The 26,915-nt window shown below is 38.5% G+C and overlaps 1 protein-coding gene, 1 long non-coding RNA gene and 1 pseudogene across 8 annotated transcripts in view; all 3 read right to left on the reverse strand.

Moving 5' to 3' along the window:
- LOC139361880 (adenosine deaminase pseudogene) overlaps nucleotides 1–10,400 on the reverse strand; it is a 29,108-nt pseudogene extending 18,708 nt beyond the window's left edge.
- LOC105482674 (ST6 N-acetylgalactosaminide alpha-2,6-sialyltransferase 5) overlaps nucleotides 1–26,915 on the reverse strand; it is a 187,311-nt gene that overhangs the window by 157,345 nt on the left and 3,051 nt on the right. The gene's annotated exons all lie outside the window — the stretch shown is intronic.
- Nucleotides 10,428–26,126, reverse strand: LOC139361881 (uncharacterized). Of its 3 annotated transcripts, none has more exons than XR_011619719.1 (3): nucleotides 24,518–26,126; nucleotides 24,326–24,425; nucleotides 10,428–14,509 (listed from the first exon to the last, which is right to left on the reverse strand). It is a non-coding gene; the product is annotated as an uncharacterized lncRNA (long non-coding RNA). The 3 variants fall into 3 exon arrangements; XR_011619721.1 differs by having other exon boundaries at nucleotides 10,428–13,701; nucleotides 14,301–14,509; nucleotides 24,326–26,126; XR_011619720.1 differs by having other exon boundaries at nucleotides 10,428–12,081; nucleotides 13,520–14,509; nucleotides 24,326–26,126.

The following is a 26,915-nucleotide window of genomic DNA, read 5'->3' on the forward strand; positions in this document are numbered from 1 at the left end:
CTCTTTTTGGCAGACTTGATAAACATTTTATTTTGCAAAAGTATATTTTAATTCTGGGATAACATTAAAGGTTTCTTTGAGAAAGGAATATCCCAGTGTACTGTAACCTATAAAATCTTTAATAATTGTAGCTAAGAATATAAAGTTCTGGTTATTATGAATGGTTGTGGTGAAAACACCAAACCTTACTCATGTAATTTCACATCTCAAACAGATTTCAATATTTACCCTCCTCCTATCCACCTTTCCTACATACCAACCACCTGCAACGGATTTGGTAGGATTTTAAAGAGTTTAGATGAACTGTTGGAACATCACCATCTTCGCTTATGAAGCTCCACTGCTGAAAGATGACATTGTGAAAAATAAAGGTTTTTTTCTTGGACTGTGACCTCAATTGCTGAGTTGCAAGTGACAATAGGGTGCCTATTAAGTCCTCAGGGAAGGCCCATTTGGCACAGCTGGATACAAGGGTTCCTTGCCTAAAGTTCCCCCCTGCCTCTTCCTGCGCTCCAACCTCCCATGCTACCTGACATCATTACCTACACTTGGCTGACTTCTGGCATAACTCCCCACCCAAAACTCTTTAGGCTCGCGAACACTGCTTCCACAGGGGCGGTGGCAGGTGGGCGGTGTACACAGCAACAGGCCTATCTGGGTCAACACAAGGTCAGTTACCAAGAGATTTCAATTCATGCAGCTCCAAAGTAGATTCAAGGCAAACTTAAAAAATTTTACGATGATTCAGTTTCTGTTTAAGCTTCCAAAAGGTCAAGGGAGAAACTTAAGAGATTTGACAGATTTTAGAAAGGCAATTGGTACAATTAAAATAGTTTCTTCTACAGAGGCTTTCCATAATGGCATTGTCTTGAACCAATTTCAAAGGTAAAAAACAAAAATCTAGAAGCCTACCACCTGGGACTGATTTGAAAATGTTTACATTTGTGTGCCATGGCCACATCTCAGGGTTAAAGAAAACCCGAATATAAATAGCATCTCTTCTAGGCTGGGAGCGGTGGCTCATGCCTGTAATCCCAGCACTTTGGGAGGCCAAGCTGGATGGATCACGAGGTCAGGAATTCAAGACCAGCCTGACCAATATGGTGAAACTCTGTCTCTACTAAAAATGCAAAAATTAGCCGGATGTAGTGGCACACACCTGTAGTCCCAGCTACTCAGAAGGCTGAGGCAGGAGAATCGCTTGAACCCAGGAGGTAGAGGTTGCAGTGAACCGAGATCATGCCACTGCAATCTAGCCTGGGCAACAGAGTGAGCCTCTGTCTCAAAAATAAATAAATAAATAAATAAATAAATAAATAAATAAATAAATAAATAGTGTCTTCTATTGATGGCTAATATTTCCTGAGTCCTTCCTATGTGCTGCGTATTGTGCTAAATTGGTAACACTTATTATCTTACTAAATCTTCCTAATAATTCCAATGACGTAGATACTGTTACTCCTTACACATCATAGAGTGGATTGAAGATCAAACATAATAAAGTAAATTGCCCAAAACCACTGCCAGCAAATGGCAAATCTAAGATTCAAATCCGATTTGTCTCCAAAGACACTGAAGCATTATACCATAATTTTCCACTTCTGTTTCTTATGCCTTCCTAAACTGATTTCTTCTTGTCTTTTACACCACTTCTATATCTCAATATGCTGCTTTCATCTTTCTCTGGTATGAGTTATGAAATCCAAATTTGTCCTTCCTCCCTCCTGCACACCCTTCCTCTTTCTTTCCTTCCTTCCTTATTAACAAACTTTTACTGAGCACTTACTCTATGCTAAAATATCTTCTGAGTGCTGCTCTCCTCAGCTTACACAGTTGTTGGGGGCAGGATCTACATTTTTTCATTGTGCTACACCTTATGCCTGCCAAGATGGGGCTAAATGAAAGAGTGAATATATGGATGATATTTAGAGCAAAATTCTGTTGTCTAGGAACCTCACAGTCTTGGGCCTACAGAGGTGAATTTGGGCACCCTAGTAAATGATACTTCCTGGAGAGAACAAACAAGTTATGGTGAGGGAGGGACGTACAGCTTTGAGGAACTCCCAGCAGCTAGAGGCCCTGGCTACTCAGTTGCGTATTTAATTCTCCTCGCCTTCTTTGTGCAACTGGACAGGTTGAGGTGCAAAAACTTAAAAAGAGAAATTCAGTTATGTGTGCTGAGCTTACCATGTGTCCTTTATGTTGGTTTGTCTGTTTATTGGTTAAAGGACTCCAGATATAGGAAAGTTGATTACTTTTCTTCTTTCCCAACTTTCCTCTATATCAATTAAAAGTGACCACCCTATTTTCAAAAATATGCAGTTGTGTGGCATTGCTGCAGAGTCTTCTGTTTTTTCACCTTAGACATGCAATGTTTTATTTAAAAGTGAGATTAATGCGGTGGAATATTTAAAATACTGGTTAGAATTTAAAGGAAAGTTTGGGACAGCACTTTTTGTTCTATTCCTATTTATAAACATATGAACTATTCATAAAGATGAATATCAGAATTCACATTTATCTTTGCTGTTTACAAGTAATGCTGAATGCCTTCCAGGGAAAATGGAAAATCACTGTGACTGAAGGGGAGAAAAAAAAAAACCCTAAACATGGTTCTGTTTAAGATCTATCTTAAGGTGTTGCTGCTTATTGCAAAATGCAACTTTTTGAAACAACATCAAGAAAAAAGAAGCCCTAAATAACAACAGCAGTCATAAAAGAGGTATAGTCTTTTTTTCTGTCCATAGTAACACTCTCACGAGAGTGCTTTTATGTGAGACTGTCATGTACAAGTTGTGAAATCAAGCTTCCTGCAAGTGTGAGCTCTGAGAGACTTGAGAAATTTTACAACCGTTTAGCTACTAACTCAATAGTGAACAAAGCAGATGGAATATTAGTCTGTATAAACCAAATAAATTCTCAGCTGCACAGTCATCTTCACAGAATCTTTGGAAATAACAGATCATTATTCTTTGCCAGGGCCAGTGATAATCATTTCCATGCTAGTCTTAAGCTTGTAAGTACATATGACGCCTGGTGTGGCTAGTGACAGTATATATAACTGAATTTAAAATACATAGATATGCAATTTATTTTTTATAAAAATGCATGCCAAGACAACTGAATAGGGGAAAGCAGAGTTTTTTCAACAAATGATGCTTGGACAACTGGATATCTACATGCAAGAGATGAAGCTGGACTCTCTCTTTCACATCATGTATATAATTAATCCAAATTGAGTTGTAGACCTAAATGTAAAAGCAAAAACTACAAAACTCTTAGAAGAAAACGTAGGAGTAATTCTTCATGATCTTGGATTAGGTGACAGTTTCTTAGATAAGACACCAAAAGTATAAGTGAGACAAAAATAGATAAATTAGCATCATCAAAATTAAAAACTTCTGTGCTTCAAAGAACACCATGAAAAGACAACCCACAGAATGGGAGAAAATAATTTGCTAGTCATGTATTTTATATGAACTTGTATCCAGAATATATTAAAAACACAACTCAAAAATAAAAAAAATTCCAATAAAAATGGGCCCAGAATCTGAATAGACATAATCCAGGAAAGATATACAAATAGACAATAAGCACATAAAAACATGTTCAACATCATTCTTCATTGAAGAAATGCAAATTCAAACTACAATGAGATACTACTTTATACCTGATAGGATGGCTAAAATTTAAAAAGACAGATGATAACGTGTTGGCAAAGTATCTTCACGTGGTCTTTGTGTCCTATTGTCCTCTTCTTACTGGCAGGACTGTAAAATGGTACAGCCTTTTGGAAAACCATTTGACTGTTCCATAAAAGGTTAAGACTCAGGTTACCATATGATACAGCAATTCTACTCCTAGGTATATACCCCGGAAAGGTGAAAACATGTGTCCCCTAGTCAAACTTGTACTTCCACAAATAGAGGATTGCTTAAGGGAAAGTTTTATTGTTAAAAATATACATGATGAATTATTACTACATTGAAAAATTTATATTTAATGATATGATAATTGAGGTTTTCATTTGGAAAGACTTGATATTATTTGCTGCCAACCTCTCAATATAATCATTCACTTTCTCACTTGAGAATATCTTATGCACAAATCAATAAATGTAGTGTAATCTCATTTATGTAAAAACATATATGGAAAAAAATCTTAAATTCTAACATGTTTATAATGGCTATGCTATCTCTAGTTTAAAAAATTCCTAAAATTTTTTATTTTATTTTTCGATTTTTCTGCACTTCTAAATCAACCATAGTAACCACTTAATTTACAAATAGTATTTTAAAATTTGTCATTGATACAAGCACTCACATTATAGAACACCAAGAAAAGCTGGTATTTAAACATTCAAAATGTTTCTTAAATCTGTTTTTATTAAGCAAGTTAACAGTTAAGTAAGGGAAATCCATAGAGCTCAAAAAAAAAAAAAAAAAAAAAAGAAAAAAACCTGAAGTAAAAATCTAGCATAATGAATGGGCATTGCAGACAGTGGCTGCTCTAAGTGTAACTGCTGATCCTTTAACCTAGAGTTTTGCATTTCAACAGCCATGTGGAGGGACAAGAGGCACAGTCTTGAGCCTAAGCAATGAGGGAAGACCTGAAAAACCATGACCCTAAGGAATGAGTAAACTAGAAAAAGAAAATCCAGCCAGCACAGGGAAAGTAAAAGAAAACGTGTCTGTTTTGTCCTTGGCTCTGGGTGAAGAATAAAAAAAATTCTCTGCTTCATAAAAGTTTAGAATTCATAAAAATGATATAGATTTGTGATTTGCATTCATACCATTGGCATGTGTGCACAAGGTCTGGGCTTATTTTAGTAAAGCTTTAGTTCTAGTTAGTAGAGCTTCTAGGGGCTTGGCAAAAGCAAATGCAATCTTTCTTTGAAGGAGTGCATTTTCAATATAGAATATGAAGAATTCTCAAAGATATAGTCCAGATGAACATAGAGTGATGATAAACATACACATCTGCATGAACACAAACAACACATGTAAAAAATATGTTCCTTTGAATGAAATCAGCACAAAAATTAAAAACATACTTATACTCACAAAGGTTTAAGTTATTAATGTCATCAGATACATAAATAAAATATATATAAAGAAGAAGATACTATGACAAAGACCAGGAAGATTAGGAAAAAATCTAGAAAGAGTAAATAAAATTATTAAAATACTAAGGAAAAAATACTTGATGGATGAATTAAATAGCAAATTAGATACAGCTGAATAGAGAATTAGCAAACTGAGAGAAAGATCAGAAGAAACTGTCCAGAATTCATCATAGTGAGACAAATAAATAAAACATTATGAAGAGAATAGATTAAAGGGAGACAATGTACTTACTTAAAGAGACAACAGTTTAGAATACCTAAAAAGTAATGACATTCACCTGATGGCAAACAACTCAATATTAACAATGATTGGGAGAAAACACAGGAATTAGGTTTTCTTAATGCTGAACAAGAAAGTAACTGATGTGGACAAAATAAAGATATTTTCAAAGAAAGTAAAACAGTATTTACCATCAACAGAACTTCATCAATGGACCTTTTAAAAATTATATTTCAGGAGGAAGAATGATGGAGATCTAAGTAGAAAGAAGGAATGATGGTAATCATGGGTAATATTCAGGTAAATCTGTACCAATATTGACTATCTGAAACAACCACCACAATAATGCTAATATCCAGTTTGTAAGGCTTAATAGAAGAGGACTAAAATGCTGTGATACAATGGAATGTAAGATTGGAGTTGACTAGAGTTAAAATGCTAAGGTCCTTGAATTATCTGGAAAGATGACAAAGATATTAATTAATTCACTTATAGGTAGAATCTAAAAAAGTTGAACTCATACAACTAGAGAGTAGAATGATGGTTACCAGAGGGGTGGGGATGCACCTGGGAAGATGTTAGTTAAGGGATACAAAATTTCAGTTAGACAGGAGGAATAAATTCAAGAGACTTATTGTACATCACAGTGACTATAGTTAGTAACAATATATTGTATTTTAAAAACTGCTAACAGAGTAGATTTTAAGTGTTCTCACCACAAAAAAAGATAAGTATGTGAGGCAATACTTATGCTAATTACCTTGATTCAGCCATTTCACAATGTATACATATACCAAAACATCATGCTGTACACAATAAATATACATAATTTTTATTTGCCAATTAAAAATAAATTTAAAAATAAATTAATTCATTTAAGACTTTGGTAGTATGCACGTTAAAATTTTAAGAATGTCGTTGAAAGAATAGAAATCAAGTATTTAATTTTTAAACTAGTACAGGCTAAAAATGGAATAAGAGAAGGGGAAAAAATGGTCCAGGGGATAAGGAGAGTTAAAAAAAAACCCAAAGCACAGAATGAATAAAATGCAAAGCCAGTGTTTAAATAATAGGGGAAAAAAATTCCAATATATCAATAACTTACAATGAAAATTACAATAAATGTAAATAAACTAAACATGACCCTTAAAAGGCAATGATTATAATTTTAAATCAAAAATCAATTCCAGCTATATAGTATTCATATAGGACATACACAGTATTACTCTTAATATCAGATGAGAGAAACCCCTGATCTAGGTTCTATGCTTCAGAGTCTTAAAGCTCAAGAGATGGATCTTGGACCAACAGCAACAGCATCACTCAGGCACCTGTTAGAAATGCTGACTGTCAGGCCCCATCCCAGATCTAAAGATTCAGATTCTGCATTTTAAGAAGCTTCTCCAGGTGATGCATATGTAGCATTAATGTTTGAGAAGCACTGCTTTAAATGGCACATCATATCACAGATTATAATACACAAATTATATTAAAGACCACATTGACACCTTTGTCATTCTGTCACAGCATGATCTATAATCCTAAACATCCGTGGTTGTGTCTAATACCATTCACATTCCAGAAAATGTACTTCTCCACATTTCCTTGCCCTAAATCCTTGAAGCAAATGGTCACTGTGTTCAAATGCCATAAAGATTTGTAGGTTGTACTGCAGTTAAGAAGGAGCTAGTCACTGCTTCACAGTGTATATGGTGGGAGGGGAAATAGAACAAGAAGAATTTGAGATTATGATAAAAGAGAACCTATGAAAAAAAATCTCAGGAGGAAAAAAGCCAAAAAAATAAAATAGACAAGCAGTCTACTGACATTTTTAAAAACTAGAAATAATGAAAGTGGGTAAATCTCTGTCAAGCATTCATCATAAAAAATTTTCAAACAACACATTTTATATTTAATGAAGATTTAATTACTAGCCAAAATAATAAAAGTGAGCAAGAGAATTATTCTGATCTAATTTGTAACTGGAATCGGTCAGATGAGACCTTTGTAATTTAAAAATCTTTCCTAAATGAAGATATAATTACTGAATAAAGCAATTAGGATGTTTGTGGGCCTCTATTTGTATTATTGCCTCAGGCTCTGCAAATGTTATGAGCAGACTTGGACATACATGAAATATAAGTACACAGAAAGACTGAAAATTGTAGGATGGAAAAAGACATAAAAGGCAAACACTGACCAAAGGAAATTTTAATGGCTATTTTAATTTCATCAAAACAAAAACAAAACAGACAGACTTCTGAACACATAACATGCTCACATTTAGCTATGAAAAAGAATGTAATACCAAAAACTGGCAGAAATAAACCAAAATTCTATCATTACTTACACCAAAGTGGTAGGAGTATGGGAACATTTCCCTTCTCCTATTTTTTCTATATTTTTCAAAAATATACATAATTTTTAAACAAAGAAATACAATTAGGGCAACTAATAGCTTCTTTTCTCCCTTCTAAAAAATTTCTATTTTAGTTTTGTGTGTGGAGGTGGGAACAGCTGGAAGTAGGACAGCCTCCATGGATATGACAGTTGGAGACTCAAGTGCTACCATGTGGCTGAGAAGGAAGAAAAAAAGAGGGGGTTACTTCAAAAAATGAACGGGAACACCAGTGTTCATCGCAGCATTATTTTTAATAGGCAAAAGGTGACAACAACCTTAGTGTCCATCATCTAACGACTGGAAAAACAAAGTACAGTATATCCATACAATGGAATATTATTCAGTGTTAAAGAGGAACGAAGTTCTGATACATGCTATGACACAGATGAACCTTAAAACATTATGCTAAATAAAATTAGTCAGACACAAGATGACAAATATTGAATGATTCCACTTACAGGACATATCTAGAATAGCCAAATTCATAGAAACAGAAAGTAGAATTGAGGTTACCAGGGACTGGTAGAAGGGGAAAATAAGGAGTTATTACTTAATATTACAGAGTCTCTGTTTGGGCTGATGACAAATTTAGGAAACTTCCAGTGATTGTTCAATCTAGAGGCTAAAGGAGAGCTCAGGCAGCAAAATAAAATAATTGATTTTATAAAGAGCTTGTTGGCAAGGAGCACTGGTCTTCTTAGACTCACCCTTTTACTTGAAAGCCATCAACCAAGACATAGAAAATACATCCCCTGCCAGCTGGCCATCACAGGAGAGGCAGGCTCCAGTGTCTCTAATGATGGAATTATTCTACCCATGGACTGGAAGAATAGCTAGAGTTCTGAGATTACACCAAAATTAAGATATAATACCACATATTTGAAAAATCTAAGCAATAAAGAGGAGCTCAGAGATCTTATCAAGTACAAAAAAAGGAATCAAGAAGATGGTCATAGAATTCAGTAAGTTGGGTTAAAATAAGATAAAGAAAATGTTTTATAAAACTGGAAGATGAGAAAGAAATACAAAAGAGGTTGTTAAGAAAAATGTGATAATTATAGCTATTTGTGCTGTACAATTTCTTTTTAGGAAAGACAGTATGTCAAAGTAAACTTTTACTATATGTGGTCAGGGAATTAGATCTGCACCATTTATGGAGAGGAAATCGAATCACGGAGCAAAAGCCGGGAAAATAAAGGCAAACGTGAGGCTGCATATGTACAAAGGACTGCCCCACTGCCCATGAAGATGGCGATCATCTCTAACAGTGTCCTGGAAGCCTGTGTGAGGTTATCGCGGGCCATACCCTCCAAGTAGCTACTGATCGACTGAAAGGGATTTAGAGAAAAGTGGCAAGAAGGATTAAGGGACTATTGGGAATGATTTACAAAACTTGAAAATTGCCTGAACACATTCTGTGCCTGAGCATACAGGTGGGGGATGAAAGAGATGGAAGCATGCCACAACTGAAAAGTGCTAAGGGTTGTAAACAGCAGGGAAAGAAAGGGGTTTTTAAGCTACTAGAGGGATGAATATATCTTCTGGGTTAGTAAATGGATAATTTAGTGTAAGCATCAAGACTATTTCCTAATTATTCCAACTCTAATTGAAATAGATTTTGGTTTCAAACTATTAAACAAGATAACTCTTTATAACTGGGATCTAACAGCAAAGCCATCCTTCCTTTAAACCACTGATCATGCTATCTTTAAACCACTGATCACGCTAAATATTAATTTAGCACTGCTAAATTAATGTACACATAGACCCCACATATCCAACATAGATGAATAAAAAACTAGAAGGAATACATTTAAATGTCATATATACACGTGTCGATTGTATGAAAATACATTAATGTATCAACAGTAATTACAATTTGTTGGTAGATTTATGAATAATTGTTAACTTTCCTCTTTTTTTTTTTTCCTTTTGTCATTTTGAGAAGACAATGAGTATACATTCATTTAAAATTGGGAAGGGAGCAAAATTTCTTTTTCAAAACTAGCATCCTGGATTTCTTCTTCCTTATTTCTTTTCGACGTGCTATACTGGGGATGAGGCAGAGGAAACTCTTCCCAGAGAGAACCATTCCATACTCTTATATATGGTCTACAGGCATAGTTTGCTACACTGCTGAGTTTTCATATTGATAGGTTGGCACAAAACCCTGGAAGAGATATAAAGTAAGGTCTGGGTGCCATTCCATCCTTTAAACCTTCCAAAGGTTGGGATACCAACAGCATGCTCTGTGGGGGCACTAAGAATGGTCTTTTACTTGTCAGACCAGTCCATATTGTGATGTATAACTCCTTGGAGGACCTGATCTTGCTCATCATAGAGGGACACTATAGTGCTTATGCCAGAAAAAAGCCTAGTTGCTACTCTTCCCTAGCTGTCGTAAGTCCTAGTCAGAAGAACTTGTTTTTGACTAAGTGATTCTTTTGCCCATTGATGTTCTTGTATCAAACAGCACATCAAAATCATGTTCAAATGTAACATCTCTTTTTTAAAATTATTATTATTATACTTTAAGTTCTAGGGTACATGTGCACTACGTGCAGGTTAGTTACATATGTATACATGTGCCATGTTGGTGTGCTGCACCCATTAACTCGTCATTTACATTAGATATATCTCCTAATGCTATCCCTCCCCCACCCTCCCCACAATAGGACCCGGTGTGTGATGTTCCCCTTCCTGTGTCCAAGTGATCTCATTGTTCAGTTCCCACCTATGAGTGAGAATGTGCGGTATTTGGTTTTCTGTTCTTGAGATAGTTTGCTGAGAATGATGATTTCCAGCTGCACCCATGTCCCTACAAAGGACACAAACTCATCCTTTTTTATGGCTGCATAGTATTCCATGGTGTATATGTGCCACATTTTCTAAATCCAGTCTGTCACTGATGGACATTTGGGTTGATTCCAAGTCTTTGCTATTGTGAATAGTGCCGCAATAAACATACATGTGCATGTCTTTGTAGCAGCATGATTTATAATCCTTTGGGTATATACCCAGTAATGGGATGGCTGGGTCAAATGGTATTTCTAGTTCTAGATCCTTGAGGAATTGCCACACTGTTTTTCACAACGGTTGAACTAGTTTACAGTCCCACCAAAAGGGTAAAAGTGTTCCTATTTCTCCACATCCTCTCCAGCACCTGTTGTTTCCTGATTTTTTTAAAGATTGCCATTCTAACTGGTGTGAGATGGTATCTCATTGTGGTTTTGATTTGCATTTCTCTGATGGCGAGTGATGATGAGCATTTTTTCATGTGTCTGTTGGCTGTATGAATGTCTTCTTTTGAGAAGTGTCTGTTCATATCCTTTGCCCACTCTTTGATGGGGTTGTTTGTTTTTTTCTTGTAAATTTGATTGAGTTCTTTATAGGTTCTCGATATTAGCCCTTTATCAGATGAGTAGATTGCAAAAATTTTCTCCCATTCTATAGGTTGCCTGTTCACTGTGATGGTAGTTTCTTTTGCTGTGCAGAAGCTCTTTAGTTTAATTAGATCTCATTTGTCAATTTTGCCTTTTGTTGCCTTTGCTTTTGGTGTTTTAGACATGAAGTCCTTGCCCATGCCTATGTCCTGAATGGTATTACCTAGGTTTTTTTCTAGGGTTTTTATGGTTTTAGGTCTAACATTTAAGTCTCTAATCCATCTTGAATTAATTTTCGTATAAGGAGTAAGGTAAGGATCCAGTTTCAGCTTTCTACTTATGGCTAGCCAATTTTCCCAGGACCATTTATTAAATAGGGAATCCTATCCCCATTTCTTTTTTTGTCAGGTTTGTCAAAGATCAGATGGCTGTAGATGTGTGGTATTATTTCTGAGGGCTCTGTTCTGTTACATTGGTCTATATCTCTGTGGAGTCCTTTGTAGACATTGAAAAGCCCATGACAAGCCACCCTTTCTTGCCTTTCTGGAACCCAATCAACATTTCATGTCTGTGTAGCCAGAAAGAGACACTCTCAAATACTGGGAAGAAGCAAACTGGTGTCATTTCTCACTCTAGTACTTATTCTTGATTCTGGTTCTAATTATAATATCTTTACCTGCTGTGGTTTCATTGGGGGTCTTCCAAAATTCAGATGCTGTTAATCTGATAATATTAAGAGGAGGGGCCTTTAAGAGGTGATTAGCCCAGGAGGGCTCCTTTCCTTGTGAATGAGATTGGATGTCTTTACAAAGGCTTAAAGGAGGGAGTTTGTTCTCTCTTGCCCTTCTGACTTCAGCCATATGACGATGCAGCGTTCCTTTCTTCTGGAGGATGCAGCCCTCACCAGACAGCAAATGCCGGCACCTTTATCTTGAACTTCCATCCTCCAGAACTGTGAGAAATAAACTTCTTTGTAAATTTGTAAATTTCTTTGTAAATTACACAGCCTGTGGTACTGTGTTATTGCAACACAAGATGAACTAAGATAAGCTTTCACCGCTGCAGGCTCATTCAGTTGGGTTACCCTGTTCTCCATGACATCTTTCTCTTTTATTTCTGAACTTTTGGATTAAAAGCCCATCACATTTCAACCTGAGCCCCAAATCATACACAGTTGCTACTGAGAGTAATGAGCATAATTCTTCCAGGGATCAGTGTTGGTGGGAGCTTCAGTCAGTGTGGCTGGGATTTGGTAGTGGGGAATACATACAAGTTCCTACAATGCTCTTTCCCTTTTCTGTGTTCTGGAATACAAGTGGCACGTTATCACTTCCTGCGCTCTGATTGTTCAAATCTCGTACAAGCGGAATAAAAATGAAATAAACCAGCTTTATGATTTTCAGTACAGAGCAGAGACAGATACCACTTCAGGTAAAGAGAGACAACTTGGCTATATCCCTGACAGCAGCCTGGTAGATGCGAGACATTGCCATATAACTCCAAATATATGCCCCATAAAACTGGAGTTCATTCAGATGTATACATTTGTGTTCCCAATCAAATGCTTTTGAATGAATTAGGAACCAGGCTCCTCTTGACAAATTTTACATTACTTTATGGCCAATTTCCTTCTGATGCAAGTGAAATGGAAACTTTACTTTCCTTAGAAGTTGTTAACAAACTTAAGTGATTTGAAAGAATGATAACTGCTCTGTCTATAGCTATGTAGGAAATGAAAGGAGAGAAAACCATTCTCTACCCTATACTTCCAACAGATCTATACCTGGTAAAATTTACTATGTAACAATCTCTCTGACAAGATTATTCTAGAATAAAGTGTGCCCCCTTTCCCTGTGGCACTTTTACATACTAAAGTCTCTGCCAGCACACTTACTCTACACCCCACTGGCTGGCTCTCCTGCAGGTGGAGAGTTTAATTCTTGTTGCCACCAGTATGCATTATGGAGTCTTGACAAACAGCTTGCTTCAGCCCTCACCATAATACTACTGTTTTGCTCAAGTCAGTATGTGGTATTCAGATGCACAGCAAGGTTCAAAATTAGACAAAGCTGAAGTGCCATCTGGGATCATCCTCAGCTCTCTTTACCAGCTATTGTGAGGCAATCTTGAACCACAAACCTTCTGCTGGTGGAGGAGCTGCATTCAGACTGTCTGCACAGACACAGGAGGGTGGCCAATCACAGAAACTTAGCAGGTAGAAACCTGAGGTCTCTTCATCATCCTCTGGCTGTGCCACTTACTCAAACCACAGCAACAGTCTGCTAATTGGTCCCTCTTCCTACAACCTATGGCTACGTTAACCCATGCCACACGGAAGCCAGGGTGATCCACTGGCACACATATCTGATGGAGTTACTCCTCTAAGTTACCTTTTAAAGACTTCCTCAATGCTTTCAGGATAAAATTCAATCTCCACAGCATATAACACTTCTCCAAATCTGCACTGAAATTTTATGTGTGTTTCTGCCTCTCCCAACAGATGTAAGTTTCATGGAGTTGGGGATCACGTCTTTTTTCACTGTTCATTGCTTCCTGGGTCCTGAACACAATGCTAGGCATGTGGTAGAAACACAATATTATTTAATAAATGAGGGAATGAATGAATATAATTTAACTTCCTCTTCTATAAACTGGATCAAGCCTAGAAGTTATGACTTTTGAAAAAGCTCACAACAAATAAACAGCCTGGGCCTGCCTGCCTCTCATGGTACTATACTGTTTTCAAATATGGGCATCATTGCATCTCCACATCTGGTCAACTGTTCTGGAAAGGTCAGGAGATGCTGCTCTGTATTCAAAGGGGAAACAGAAATTAAAGATGTATATGTCAGATACCTGAAGCCCTTCTGCCCTTACTTATCGTTTCTGTCCATTCCTATAATTAAGAGTCTATTAGCCAGACTTGGTGAAATCTCTTCATACTACATATAATTAAAATAGAACTTTGCCTACCCAACATCCAACAAATATTTATTTAGCTTTCATATGTCTGAGATACCGTTTTCAATTCTGTGGATACCGAGATAAATAAGTTATGTTCTTAGCCTCAGAAAGGTAAAACCTAGTCAGGGAGACATGCATGTGGAAAATAATTGCAACATTGTGTGATTAGAAGCATGTGTAAGATACAGAGAATATTTTAGTACTTACCAAGGTGTAGTAATTATAACATTTATTTACTCCACTGATTTTCCTGTGGGCAGGGACCATGTCCTTTATCTTGTTTCCTCCCTTGTGCCTGCCACATGGTAGGTTCTCAGCCAATATGTGATTGACTGACTGATGTGTAGCTGACATAAGAGAATGTTGGGTCTACTCTGCAGAGATGTTGTATCTGGGAAAACTTTAGAAAGGAGGTGCTGAAGCAAAAGCAGATAAGAACAAAACAGTAAGGTATGTTCCCTGGGTTCATGGTGCCTAGGCTGAGGGCAGCGGTGGGGGTAGGGTTGGAGAATTAGGCCAGCAAGATCCTGTTGGGCCTTGCAAGCCTTCCTGAGGGTCTGAACTTGATTCTGTAGGCAATGGGAAGCCATAGGAAACATGCAAGGAACATGAAAAGATCTGTAAGTTGGAAATGCAGTCATGCTTGCAGTTCAGTCAGTGGAGATGGCTCGTATGTGCAATCAATTTCCAGAATATGCTTTCTTATTAAAAAAGTATTTGACACTGCATTTCAGTCTGCCAGAGAATACTCAGAATCTGTGCAGTTTCCCAGGAACTCTACAGACACTTCCTTAGTCATTAAGAGTGAATATACTAAAAAAGTTTCCTTTTCATAGCTATAGCAATGATCAAGGTTAATTTTCCCTATGATAGGTAAAATGGTTTCTTATTTGCCTAAAGTAATTCCAGCCTAGAGTAAGTATTACATCTCAGAATTTAGGGGGAGTCAATGATATTTGCAGAATGGTAGTTCTTCAAACACTTGGTTAACTAAGTCTCCACTGTGGAGAAGATAATTCAGCTAAATGAGTGCTCTGGTCAGAAAATTTTGTGCAAATAATTAAACATGACACTCCTTTTGGCTTGGTTTATGTTTTAAAGGCAAAAATCTACTCTGATTTGAAAATTGTTTCAATTAATTAGTACCATGCATTATATGTGGTCTCTGAAACAACCATTGCAAAGTTGGTGGTTGGTGGAGGACTCTTTTTAACTATCCAGAGGCATATTCTCATATTCATTTCAGAATAATAAGGTGTTTAAATATTTATTACTTTTCAATAACTGGGTAGGCCCAGGCTCCTCATTTTAATAAATTCTGTCCAAATAATATTGAGTCACTGCTTAGAAGATGTTGGCACTGAATTTCCCTTATGGTAATGATGTTCACATCAGAGATTGACATTTTACCCCAGCTCTGCCACTAACGCACGACCTTGGGCAAATCACACAACCACTCTGGAATTCCTTTTGATAATTCTTAAGTTTTCCTTCTAGCTCTGAAATTCTGAGTATATTTTAAGAGATCTGATTAGTACAAGAAGGTAAAAATGAATTAGTTAAGACCTACAAATTGTGGCAGGAGGAATTGATATTTATGACGTGCAGCTATTCCTTTTCAGTAACTCCAAATGGTTAGAAACTCTTGAGGTAGGCTTATTTGAGAAGAAATACAAAATCTTTATGTAGATATACTCATTCATTCAACAAGTATTTATAGAAGACTCATTATACGCCAGGCATTATGTTAAAGGCTGGGAATACAATAACAGAAAAAGAGAGAAAAAAATGCCTGGTCTCCAAGAGCTGGCTGTCTAGTAGGGAAGGCAGACAATTTTAGACAAGAAATAACAATAAAGTGGAATAAGTATTATCATGGGATCTCAACTATGAAGACAAAACATACAGCTCAGATCAAACCTGGGCTATAAGTCAGGGAAGGTTTCACTGCAGATGGGCTGTCTACGCTGAGAATATGCATTCCTGTGATTTTTATTTGTAAAGACATATTGAATAGAGCATGCAATAAAAATATTTATTTGTCCCAGGCCCAGACTAAGTGTTTAAGACTCAGAGCTTATGGAGAAGAATTTTAACACATCTCATAAATGCACATACCTCTCCAAGTTTTACCAATCATTTGATCATAAATTCACTGACTCCCATGAGAGTTCTTCCATTGGATCAAGTTCTGGGGTATGGATGACAATATTATTTAAGAGATAATCACTCCTTGTCATTCTATACTTAAGGCCCTACACAACTGTCCAAAGAGTATATAGTAGGTGAATAAGAGGTTTTAAGGAATGACTTGTTGATTAATGATATGCTTTAATTTTTCAAAGTCCTTTCACATATTTAATCTTCCATAATCCTAGTATTTGCAAAGCAGAAATTATACTATACTGACACTTCACCCTAGAGGTTATGGAAATTCTCATTTATAACAGGTATCATGTTTCTAAGACAGACCTGATTGCAAATACTCTGTCTTGTGGGGCCAACACAATTATATCCACATTCACCATAGCATGAGTGTGATGGTTAATGCTGAGTGTCAACTTGATTGGATTGAGGGATACAAAGTGTTAATCCTGGGTATGTGTGTGCCAAAAGGGATTAACATTTGAGTCAGTGGGCTGGAGAAGGCAGATCCACCCTAAATCTGATGGGCACAATCTAATCAGCTTCAAGCGAAGCTGGCGAGACTGGCCTAGCCTCTCAGCCTACATCTTTCTCCCATGCTGGATGCTTCCTGCCCTCGAACACTGGACTCCAAGTTCAGTTTTGAGACTCAGACTGGCTCTTTTTGTTCCTCAAGCTTGCGGACAGCCTATTGTGGAAACCTGTGATTGTGCAAGTTAATACTTAATGAACTCCCCTATATATATGTATATCCTATTAGTTCTGTCTCTCTACAGAATGCTGACTCATACAGATTTTGGTAGCAGGAGTGGTTCTAGAGGAAAAGAATATTAAGGATGGAGTTATTTTGTTGGTTTTGGGGTTTCTGAAGTTGGCTGCTTAATATGATTAGACCCTAAAATGCCAAGGACTCTACTTCTAATACTATGGAGAACACTGACAGTCCTTGGTGTAAACTGTTTAGAGAGTTATGCAAAATAAATGCATTTGACACTCCTGATTCACCGCTCGTGAGAGGCAAGGAGTTTAGTGACTCTATATGTAATAACTTTGATCATATGTGGAGAACCAAGAAACATAATGAAGCTGGTTGGTTGTTCCTAAGTTCAGTTGACAAAGTGATGAAAGAAAATGATGAACTCAGGGATTCTGTTTCCTGGCTTCAGAAGCAGATACTGCGCCTCAAATCTGATAAGACTGCCCTGAGTGAAAGTCTTATCTCCCGTAGAGAAAGAGCTGAAATTGTGGAAAACAGACACAAGTTCTTATTATGCAAGTGGCTGACTTGCAACAAAAGGTACGTGCACAGCCTCGCCAGGTGTCTACTGTTAGAGGCATTGATTGGAAAAGAATGGGACCCTGCAACTTGGAATAGGGACATGTGGAAGACCCCAGTGAAGCTGGGGACACTGAGTTTGTAAACTCTGATGAACCTTTACTTGCCAGAAGGAACAGCTTCCCAATCCGCAGTAGTGGCAACATCCCCTCCCAGACCCATGCTGCCATCAGCCTTTCCACTTCTGTCTGAGGAGATAAACCCTGTACTGCCTGAGGCAACAGTGATGGCCTCCCCTGAGGCAGCTGCCAGGCCAAATAGTGTTGATTCTCCTCAGGAGCCACCCCCAACACCGCTGTTTGCTTCTAGACCTATAACTAGACTAAAGTCCCAGTAGGCCTCTAGAGATGAGGTTGAGAGTGTGACCCAATAAGAGGTGTGCTACACTTGAAAAGAATTGTTTGAATTCTCTAATTTATATAAACAGCAATCTGGAGAATAGGCATGGGAATGCATATTAAGGGTATGGGACTATGGTGGAAGGAACATAGAGTTGGATCAGGCTGAATTTATTGATTTGGGCCCACTCTGCTTTTAATACTGCAGCTCCGGGAGTTAAAAAAGGTTCTAATAGTTTATTTGCTTGGTTAGCTGAAATATGGATTAAAAGATGACTCACTGTGAGTGAGCTGGAAATGTCTGATCTCCCGTGGTTTAATGGAGAGGAAGGGACCCAAAGGTTTAGGGAGACTGGGATGGTGGAGTGGATTTGTCACTTTAGACCCATCTGGGAGGGTCCAGAAGATATACCCTTGAACAATGCCTTGTGAAATAGATTTATGAGGGCAGCACCCGCATTTTTGAAGAGTCCTATAATTGGTCTTCTCTGTATGTCAGATCTAACAGTGGGAACCAAGTCAGTCAACTATAAAATTTAAATATAGTGGGAATAATTGGATCTTGAGGTGTTGGGGCCAAGTGGCGGCACTCAACTGTCAAGGCAAGGTGGGCATAGCTACCGTAATGGACAGCAGAGGCAAAGCAACAATCAGAATAGCCCCATTCATGTAGAGCTCTGGCATTTGCTAATTAATCAAAGTGTTCCTAGAAGTGAAATTTATAAGAAGCCTACTGCATTTCTACTTAATTTATACAAGCAGAAAATTTCAAAGTCAAATGGACAAAAGACTAATTTGAATTGTAAAAACAAAGAATCATCGCCCTTTAATCAATTTCCAAACATTGAGCCAGTTTACAGACCCAGAATCTCTTGAATGAAGGGGAGCTTGGATCCCCTTGAGGAAGGACCCTACTACATTACCGACAATTTATGCAGTGACTCTTCCCATCCTTCCCCCAGAAGATCTCCAGCCTTTTACCAGGGTACCTGTGCACTGGGGAAAGGGAAATGATCAGACATTTCGGGAACTACTGGACACTGGCTCTGAGCTGATGTTGATTCTAGGGTACCCAAAATGTCATTGAGGTCCTCCCATTAAAGTAGGGGCTTATGGAGGTCAGGTAATTAATGGAGTTTTGCTCAGGTCTGACTTACAGTGAGTCCGGTGGGTCCCCAGACTCATCCTGTAGTCATTTCCCCAGTTCCAGAATGCATAATTGGCATAGACATACTTAGTAACTGGCAGAACCCCTACATTGGCTTCCTGACTGGTAGGGTGAGGGCCATTATGGTGGGAAAGACCAAATGGAAGCCATTAGAGATGGCTCCACCTAGAAATACAGTAAATCAAAAACAATGTTGCATCCCTGTAGGGATTGCAAAGATTAGTGCTGCCATCAAGGACTTGAAAGATGCAGGGTGGTGAGTCCTACCACATCCCTGTTCGACTCTCCCACCTGGCTTGTGCAGAAGACAGACGGATCTTGGAGAATGACAGTGGATTATCATAAACTTAACCAAGTGGCGACTCCAACTGCAGCTGCTGTACCAGATGTGGTTTCACTACTTGAACAAATGAACACATCTCCTGGTACCGGGTATGTAGCCACTGATTTGGCAAATCCATTCCCGTCCATAAGGCCCACCAGAAGCAATTTGCCTTCAGCTGGCAAGGCCAGCAATATACGTTTACTGTCCTGCCTTCGGGGTATATCAACTCTCTAGCTTTGTGTCGTAATCTTATTCAGAGAGACCTTGATCACTTTTCGTTTCTACAAGATCTCACACTGGTCCATTACATTGATGACATCATGCTGATTGGATCCAGTGAGCAAGAATTAGCAAACACACTAGACTTATCAGTGAGACATTTGCGTGCCAGAGGATGGGAAATAAATCCAACTAAAATTCAGGGACCTTCTACCTCAGTAAAATTTCTAGGGATCCAGTGGTGTGGGGCCTGTCAAGATATTCCCTCTAAGGTGAAGGATAAGTTGCTGCATTTGGCCCCTCCTACAACCAAGAAAGAGGCGCAACAGCTACTGGGCCTATTTAGATTTTGGAGGCAACACATTCCTCACTGGGGTGTGTTACTCTGGCCCATTTATCAAGTGACCCAAAAGGCTGCCAGTTTTTAGTGGGGTCCAGAACAGGAGAAGGCTCTGCAACAGGCTCAGGCTGCTGTGCAAGCTGCTCTGCCACTTGGGCCATATGACCCAGCAGATCCAACGGTGCTTGAGGTGTCAGTGGCAGATAGGGATGCTGTTTGGAGCCTTTGGTGAATCACCGCAGAGGCCTCTAAGATTTTAGAGGAAGGCCCTGCCATCTTCTGCGGATAACTACTCTCCTTTTGTTGTTACTGGGCTTTGGTGGAAACTGAACATTTGGCTATGGGTCATCAAGTCACCATGCAAACGGAATTGCCCATCATGAACTGAGTGCTTTCTGGCCCATTCAGCCATAAAGCGGGTTGTGCACAGCAACATTCCATCATCAAATGGAAGTGGTATATATGTGATCGGGCTTGAGCAGGTCCTGAAGGCACAAGTTAGTTACATGAGGAAGTGGCTTAAATGCCCATGGTCTCCACTCTTACCACCCTGCCTTCTCCCTCAGCCTCCATGGATGGCCTCATGGGGAGTTCCCTATGATCAGTTGACAGAGAAGAGAAGACTAAGGCCTGGTTCACAGATGGTTCTGCATGGTATGCAGGCACCACCTGAAAGTAGACAGCTGTAGCACTACAGCCCTTTCTAGGACATCCTTGAAGGACAGCAGTGAAGGCAAATCTTCCCAGTGGGCAGAACTTCGAGCAGTGCGTCTGGTTGTGCACTTCGCATGGAAGGAGAAATGACCAGATGTATGATTATATACTTATTCATGGGCTGTAGCCAATGGTTTGGCTGGATGGTCAGGGACTTGGAAGAAGCATGATTGGAAAATTGGTGACAAAGAAATTTAAGGAAGAGGTATGTGGATGGAATTTTTTGAGGGGTCAAAAAATGTGAAGATATTTGTATCCCATGTCAGTGTTCACATGGAGTGACTTCAGCAGAGGAGGATTTAAATAATGACCTATTCTGTGGGCACCACTCAGCTTCTTTCCCCAGCCACCCGTATCATTGCCCAATGGGCCCATAAACAAAGTGGCCATGGTGGCAGGGATGAAGGTTACACATGGACTCAGCAACATGGACTTCCACTCATCAAGGCTGACATGGCTATTGCCACTGCTGAGTGCCCAACTTGACAGCAGCGGAGACCAACATTGAGCCCTCGATATGGCACCATTCCCTGGGATGATCAGCCAGCTACCTGGTGTCAGGTTGATTATATTGGACCTCTCCCATCATGGAAAAGGCAGATGTTTGTCCTAACTGGAATAGACACTTACTCTGGATATGGTTTTGCCTATCCTGCACACAATGCTTCTGCCAAGACTATCATCCATGGACTCACTGAACGCCTTATCCATCGTCATGGTATTCCACACAGCATTGCCTCTCACCAAGGCACTCACTTTTTGGCTAAAGAAGTGTGGCAGTCGGCTCACGCTTGTGGAATTCACTGGTCTTACCATGTTCCCTATCATCCTGAAGCAGCTGGATTTATAGAATGGTGAACTGGCCTTTCGAAGTCACAATTACAATGCCAACTAGGTGACAATACTTTGCAGGGCTGGGGCAAAGTTCTCCAGAAGGCCATGGTGGCAGGGATGTATGCTCTGCGTCAGTGTCCCATATATGGTACTGTTTCTCCCACAGCCAGGATTCACGGGTCTAGGAATCAAGGGGTGGAAGTGGAAGTGGAACAACTCACCATCACCCCTAGTGATCCACTAGCAAAATTTTTGCTTCCTGTTCCTGCAACATTACGTTCTGCTGTCCTAGAGGTCTTAGCTACAAAAACAGGAACGCTGCCACCTGGAGACACAATGATTACATTAAACTGAAGTTAAGATTGCCACCTGGACACCTTGGGCTCCTCCTACCTTTAAGTCAACAGGCCAAGAAGGGAGTTACACTGTTGGCTAGGGTGACTGACCCAGACTATCAAGATGAAATCAGTCCACTACTCCACAACAGAGGTAAGGAAGAGTATGCATGGAATACAGGAGACCCATTAGGGTGTCCATTAGGGTATTATCATGCTTTGTGACTAAAGTCAATGGGAAACTACAACCGCCCAATCCAGGTAGGACTACAAATGACCCTTTAGGAATGAAGGTTTGGGCCACTCCACCAGGAAAAAAACCGTGACCTGCTGAGGTGCTTGCTGAAGGCAAAGGGAATACAGAATGGGTAGTAGAAGAAGGTAGTAATCATTACTAGCTACTTGAGCAGCTGCAGAAATGAGGACTGTAATTGTCATGAGTATTGCCTCCTTCTTCTGTTAAAAACACGTTTGTGCATGTATACACTTGTACTAAGAAAAGATCTTCATTTTATTTCCTTTTCCTTTATCATGTGACATAAGATGTATTGACCGCATATCAGCAGTTAAGTATTAACTTTATGTAATAGTATTTGGGTTGGTGGTTGGTGTGTCTCCAGTTATATGAAGGATAGTTATATTATGTTAGGCATTATTATGACCTCATTATTGTTTTTATTTGAAGATTATGTATGATCTCAGGAGATGTGTATGGGTTCAAGCTGACAAGGGGTGGACTTGTGATGGTTAATACTGAGTGTCAACTTGATTGGATTGAGGGATACAAAGTATTAATCCTGTATGTCTGCATGATGTTGCCAAAAGGGATTAACATTTGAGTCAGTGGGCTAGGGAAGGCAGAGCCACCCTTAATCTGGTGGGCACCATCTAATCAGCTTCCAGGGAATATAAAGCAGACAGAAAAACGTGAAAAGGCAAGGTGGGCCTAGCCTCCCAGCCTACATCTTTCTCCCATGCTGGACACTTCCTGCCCTTGAAAATTGGACTCCAAGTTCTTCAGTTTTGAGACTCAGACTGACTCTCCTCGCTCCTCAAGCTTACAGACAGCCTATTGTGGGAAGCTGTGATCGTGTAAGTTAATACTTAATAAACTCCCACGTGTGTGTGTGTGTGTTTGTGTATAAATAACCTATTAGCTCTATCTCCTTAGAGAACCCTGACTAATCCAATCAGTTATGAGATTTAGCTTGGTTAAGGTGGTCGCCATATGTTACAGAGACATTTAAGAAGGTTTAACTTCATGAGTGCAGAAGACCCTATGTCATGCCAAAGGAAAATCATAAAGAGACAATATTTTGAATTTAAAATAAATCCACTTTGAAGTTGCTTTGATATCCAATTTGTTCACTTATTATTCATTGGATATCCTGCACACACGCATGAACAGATATGAGGCTAATAAAGAGTGGAATATTAGTTTGAAAGCTTTGCAAACTTCTAAGGTAATAATATAATTTAACTTGTTTTATAGATGGAGAAAGATCACAGAAATTATCTTCTTTTTAGAGTCAGTGCCTTGAATTATTGCTTTCTGATTTCAAATTATTATTCATTGCTTGCCTTATTATTGAACTTTTCTTGCTACTTTGTCTTTTCTCTGCAACTATTAGATCAAAGGTTCTTTGAGGGTAGGGACTGTGTTCTTCCTCAAGAATGCCCAATTTTGAAACTATTAGGCCTTCAACAAGTATTTACCAAGGGCTATGATGAGTTCAAAAACCTAGAAATGAATTAGCTGCAGAACTACACATTGTGATGATTAAAAACATTTCAAACAATGTTTCTCAAAGTTTAATGTGTGCAATATTTAAAAAGGAAGCTTGTTAAACATGGATACCTAAATCTCATTCCCAAAGATTCTTTTGTCTTTCCTCTTAAATCATTACCTCCTCTGCCTCCCCGTTATTAGAATTACTTTTGTGGGCAGAACAAATTTAGGAAAAATGAGACACACTAGGGTCTTGAGACTGCACTGATGATTCTCGTAGAGAAAAAATTTGACATAGGTAAGTAGGTCTGTTCTTCTCTCCTCCACCTTCACTTCCTTCTTTCTTTCCATACATACTTATTGTGCACCCATTAAACTTTAGATACTGATCTAGGTCCTGGAATTAAACTGTTCAACAAGATGTAAAAAGACACTGCTGTCACAGCACTTAGATTCCAGTTGGGGGAAGGGCAGAAAATAGACAAGTAAACTTTAAGATTATTTCAGATATTGTTAAGTGTTATAAGGAAAATAAAACAGGCTAATATGACAGAGAATGACTGTTGAAGAGGGGGCTAGTTAAAGAATGTGGTTCACAAGAAGATGACATGTGACCTGATGACTGAATGACCAGAAGAAATCAACCATGCAAAAGACTTGGGGAAGAGCTTTCCAGGAAGTGAGAAGAGCATGTGCAAAGGTCCTGAGGCAGAATGAATGTTCACAGATCAGCAGGAAAGCCAGCATACCTGGAATTTAAGAGTGAGCCAGGTCAAACTCATCTGCCATTTATAGGAGAATAGTGGTATCTTGAAATTATCCCGTGGGAAGCTGGAAAAATTATCCTGGCTGTCACATATTTAAGGAAGGTTAAGTATTTTAATAAATGTTATAAAAAAATTTATCCTGTTAAAAGCAACTACATTATTGCAACTCCTCACCTGTGAAATAGTGTTCTTTTTCTGATTTTGGGGGTTTGATGCTTTGTGGTAACAGGGTTTCATTATCATTGGCAAATTACATTTTATAATACCTGAACATTGAAAATTAGCTCACTTTGAATTTCCTTGAGATTCAAATGATTTAGCATTCATTTCAGTCATTCATTCACAACTCAAATGTCATAATATACGGTCAAATACATTATGTAAACTTGTATTTGAGAATTTATACACTTTTCTAAAGGAGGAATACTCATCCCATAATTTCAAAATAAGTTAGATGGCATTTATCCAAATTCTGGTTTTGGATTATTATTTTTCAATTTTTGCACTGACTTGTCTTACCACTCCAACTGGATAGTTACCAGTTAATAGTAATAGTACTATTACAACTAAGCAATTTTGATTTGTCTGAATAACTGAGTGCCTAAAAAAGGAAAGAACCAAGGACAAGTATGTTATTGGTATGTGTAAAATCCATCCCTGGGGGATACTTCTGAAGCAAAGAGATAGCTGCTCAGCTCTAGACCCCCCTGATCACTGCCCTTTCATAAGCCATTTCAGTAAAGGGTAGCCTGGGTGATAGTGGGCCTTCTGTGATAAGAGCCTATCCTCTAGAAATGGGAATTAGCTCACAGTTTCATTTTACAGGGTCCACCAGATGGCAAATGACCTCATCTACCCAAACGAGATCCGGACTGGAAACTGAACTGCATTCCAAGTTCCCTTCCACTCTGCTATAAGACTTGGAGCTTTCCTCTAAGGATTTCTTGATTTTGTGTGTGTGTGTGTGTGTGTGTGTGTGTGTGTGTGTGTGTGTGAGCTTGGTTATACATTAGGCTGCAGTTCTAAATGCAGAAGTTTCCCAAAGCCATGAAAATTGGCTTCTTCAGTTGTACCTAAGCAATCTTGTTATCATTGGCTTCCAAAAATCGGGACCAAGAGAGTAATGTTAGAATACAGCTATAGTACCTGAAGAGACAGACATGTAACACGAGGGAAATGAGTTGGTGGAACATTTGTGGGAAGAGGTCTGGGGAGAGGGATTGGGAAAGAAGAGAAAGACTCTAACAGAAAATGCCTTCATTATGACAAGAAACTCCATGTAGCCTTCATTTAGTGATACTGAAATTACAACTGCAGCTCACATAGTTTGTGAAAGAGGAAGTAGAGAATATGACCATGAAAAGTGATATTTTAAGCCTCAACACATGCTGCTCATCACTGACTTGACTTGCAGCATATCTTTCAACAAAAGCACATAGTGATTTAATCTCAACAGTAATTCAGTCTGCAGCCATATGAGACAAGACCATCATTGCAGACAGGCTGTAATTTGTGAAATTCAGGTGCTGGGGATTAGGACCACCTGTTGAATTTAATCTTGGAACTGTTAATGTTAACCACATCATGTAACTGAGCATAAACACTACATATTTATCAGTCTTTGGGGCCTCCAGCTATAGAGGTATGAACATTTTCCTAAATAATATCTGTAACTCTCTCCAGACTCTGTAAATCAATGGCAGATAAAAAAGGCTGTTGAAATTCTGATTCAATATGCAGCAGCATATGGCTTGGTGGTCATCACATCCAGCATATTCCATCATTTTTCTGAGGCCTGATGTGAGGGTAAAAGAAAAATAAGCAATCTGAGTATCATCTGGCAATACAATAAGAATAGAAAAGCTTTCATTTCTTACTCTGTCCTGTGCTAATTGGAAAAAAAATTCCTAGCAATATTCTAACAAATGTCTTCCACCTTTGCCTTTGCAAGACTATAGAAAGATCTCAAACCTAATTAAACAGCAACTTTTGGAGAGAATATAAACAACATTTTACATATGCACCTTCATATGACCATCCGTAAGGGAACTCTGCCCAATTTCCTGTCAGCTAAATAGTAGCAGTAAAGAGAATCAGTTAATGCATTCTGAGAAGTTTATATTTAGTTCAGTGGGACAATTGGGATAATGTCTAAACAGAAGACATACACTTTAAGATATGCCTTTGTTCCTTTGCTTGTGGTGACGTGAACTCCCTCAAAACATTTGGGTATAGAATTTTGTGAGATGTTGGTGTTCCATGAAATAATTTCATTGATATTCATATTTATCTCCAAAGACCTTCTTCTACTAGGAATTCCAATGACTGTCACACAATATTTATCATTCATATAGCACTTCACAATTCATAAAACCCTTTTACTGCATATCATTTCAATTTCCCATGTAGAGTATCAACATCCCCCCCCCCCCCACTAAATAGAAAAGGACGGTTCTTTGTTTCAGTAAAATAAGGCTCTGATAAACAAAAATTGAAATCAAATATATTTGTGTCAATAAACATTGTTTTGAACATAAACCTTAGGGTATTATACTTTGCATTAAGCTATCAA

This window comes from Macaca nemestrina, chromosome 1 (genome assembly GCF_043159975.1).
Source record: "Macaca nemestrina isolate mMacNem1 chromosome 1, mMacNem.hap1, whole genome shotgun sequence".
In the NCBI taxonomy this organism is placed as follows: Eukaryota; Metazoa; Chordata; class Mammalia; order Primates; family Cercopithecidae; genus Macaca; species Macaca nemestrina.